Source organism: Aptenodytes forsteri, unplaced genomic scaffold (assembly GCF_000699145.1).
Source record: "Aptenodytes forsteri isolate BGI_AS27 unplaced genomic scaffold, ASM69914v1 Scaffold13, whole genome shotgun sequence".
In the NCBI taxonomy this organism is placed as follows: Eukaryota; Metazoa; Chordata; class Aves; order Sphenisciformes; family Spheniscidae; genus Aptenodytes; species Aptenodytes forsteri.
The window spans coordinates 5,314,764-5,315,087 of NW_008794543.1; positions in this window are offsets into that span (position 1 = coordinate 5,314,764).

The following is a 324-nucleotide window of genomic DNA, read 5'->3' on the forward strand; positions in this document are numbered from 1 at the left end:
CCCCCCCCCCCCCCCCCCGCCCGCCGCGGCTGCTGCGGCGGCGGCTCGTTCCCCCCGGCTCCCCTCACGTGTGATCGAGAGCCGCTCGGAGCTGCTTGGGCGGGGGGAGCAGGGGTGGAGTAGGTCATTAAATCGTTCTCCCGAGTGCCTGGATGAACCCCAGAGATCAAGGGCCAGTGAGGAGACCAACTTCATCCCCCCTTCAGCCCCCTGGGCTTTCCGGCGAGGACCGGCTCCCGCCCGGCAGTCCCGGGGCCAGGGTCCCGGGGCCAGGGTCCCGGGGCAGCTACAGCTCCCCTCGGAGGCGGGGGGGAGAGCCTTTGC